This window comes from Gadus macrocephalus, chromosome 10, assembly GCF_031168955.1.
Source record: "Gadus macrocephalus chromosome 10, ASM3116895v1".
Classification (NCBI taxonomy): domain Eukaryota; kingdom Metazoa; phylum Chordata; class Actinopteri; order Gadiformes; family Gadidae; genus Gadus; species Gadus macrocephalus.
In genome coordinates this window covers 6,046,052-6,048,243 of record NC_082391.1, presented here as the reverse complement: position 1 = coordinate 6,048,243, position 2,192 = coordinate 6,046,052, and the positions used below count along the sequence as shown (strand labels likewise).

General features: G+C 42.1%; 1 long non-coding RNA gene across 1 annotated transcript; it reads right to left on the bottom strand.

The window, feature by feature from the left end:
- Positions 1 to 455: 455 nt before the first annotated feature.
- On the bottom strand, positions 456 to 1,875 carry LOC132465571 (uncharacterized). Its single transcript, XR_009527610.1, has 2 exons — positions 1,045 to 1,875; positions 456 to 895 (listed from the first exon to the last, which is right to left on the bottom strand). It is a non-coding gene; the product is annotated as an uncharacterized LOC132465571 (long non-coding RNA).
- Positions 1,876 to 2,192: the final 317 nt, after the last annotated feature.

The window sequence follows — 2,192 nt, the reverse complement described above, 5'->3', positions numbered from 1 at the left end:
TAATAATTCTAAGTGTAGAGAATTATGACTTTCCAATGATATTTGAAGTGCAATGGAAACTGATCTTACAAGCCTACCTACAGGTACACTTTGAAAATGACCAATTCAAAGCCACAAAAGTAGATAGGATGTTGAAGTTGAGGCCCGATGCAGGCCCAACAGTTTTCATCCATCGCCCTAAACCGAAGAGGAGGAAACCCCCTTCTGTGAGGGTGCCTCCGGAACCAAGTGCAACGGACCACACATATTGCGCCAAATTAAACTTCGGTATGATCCATGCAGCTAACAATATTCCCCATTTTATGTAATTCAAGGATAGACTACACTCCTAATGAGATTACATAATTCATATTTGTACATTCAGTTTAAAAAACCAGAAGGCAGGGATTCTCTGAGGATTTGCACACAATGTAGATAATCGACACATTTCTACCCAATTAACAATTGCCTGTAGATCCATTTATAAATTGTATTGGTTTCTGATTGTGGCAGATGATTTAATTCACATTACAGAAATGTTTTGCTTTAATTCATTTTCTTACATTGGAGATGACAGTAGTTGCAAATGCAAAGGCAAAATACATATAACAGCAACATTACCTTGTAATTGTTACAGAGATTGAGGGAGAAATTTAGGTGGATTTCAAGAGCGTTGAAAAGGACATCACAGGAGACAGAGAGAGCAATCAAGAGGCCACATTGCCAGGGGCAGGTGATTCAGGGGCAGGTGATCCAGGGGCGGGTGATCCAGTGGCGGGTGATCCAGGGATTTGTGTGCCGAGGGCCAGTCAGCCAGGGGTCAACAGTGAAGGAATAACTTTTGCCAGGGCCAGCTGCTCCAGGGACCAGACTGCCAGGGACTGATGGGGCGACTGTGGAGGACCTAATAAGGCAACTAGAAAAGGAACAATTAATGAGAAGGAGAGCAGAGAGGGCTATTGCAAAACAAAAAAGAATCAATTTGGCACTAAGAAAGAGAATCAATTCGGCACTAAGAAAGAGAAACAATTCAGTCAACAAGAAGTTAAAACGAAAAAGCCATACAGGTTAAATTGACCGCCCATCATAATCAGCATTGTTGAATCGGCGGCATCTGTAGGGCTTCATGTGCTGAACATCACCCTTTCCAGGATATAATTAAACAAACACTGTTATTTCTACTAGCTATCGCATCATAAAACCCGTCCTTAAATCAACCTAAATTATCCTAGTAATCCAACATAAATAACTAACTAAATAAAAGTTAGATTCACTAGTACTGAACTTTGTAATTGTTGGTGTAGATACCATCACATGGTGCAGTCGAGCTAACAAACTAGCAGGCAATCGGTCGTCTACCAAGATAAAAATATATATAATTACGCTGTGCATATACAAATAAATATCAATATATGCATCATAAAGGTCCTGATACAATATAGACAGTTGACAATTCAAAAGAGGTAGCTATTTAATCAATTTACCCCTGGAGATACCTTCACAGATGGTGAAATCGAGCTAACAAACTAGCAAGCAATCGGTCGTCTACCAAGATAAATATATATATAATTACGCTGTGCATTTACAAATAAAGATCAGTATATGCATCATAAAGGGCCTCTGATACAATATAGACGGTTGACAATTCAAAAGAGGTAGCTATTTAATCAATTTATCTCAGAAGTTACTCGGCGGCCAGCAATGGAAATGAACGGTCTCCTACACCGTAAAATGGTTGTTTGGAACTATTCGAGGCTCCATACCCCGGAAGTAGGCGCTACAACGGAGTCCAATGGAAGTGTCGCAACTCTCTCTCTCTATAGCTCTGGGTAGGACCATTTGAGTTGTGTATTTTCAAAATCTGCTGGCGTTTCGCAAATCGCATACCCAACCTTTAAACATGAAGAATAAGGTGGGAGTTAGGTGGGGAAGGCTAGTGTGAAAAGGTATGTTTTGAGGGCAGATTTGAAAGAAGAGAGGGTTGGAGAGACTTTGATGTGGGAGGGGAGTGTATTCCAAAGGGTGGGGGCAGCAACTGAGAAGGCCCGATCACCCCAAGTCCGTCGCTCAGTCCGGGGAACTTGTAGCAGGTTGGCAGAGATGGACCTGAGGAATCGGGAGGGGGCGTGGTGATGGAGGAGGTCGGCAAGGTAGGGGGGGGCTAGGCTGTTGAGGGCCTTGTAGGTGATGAGTAAGATTTTGTAGTTGATTCT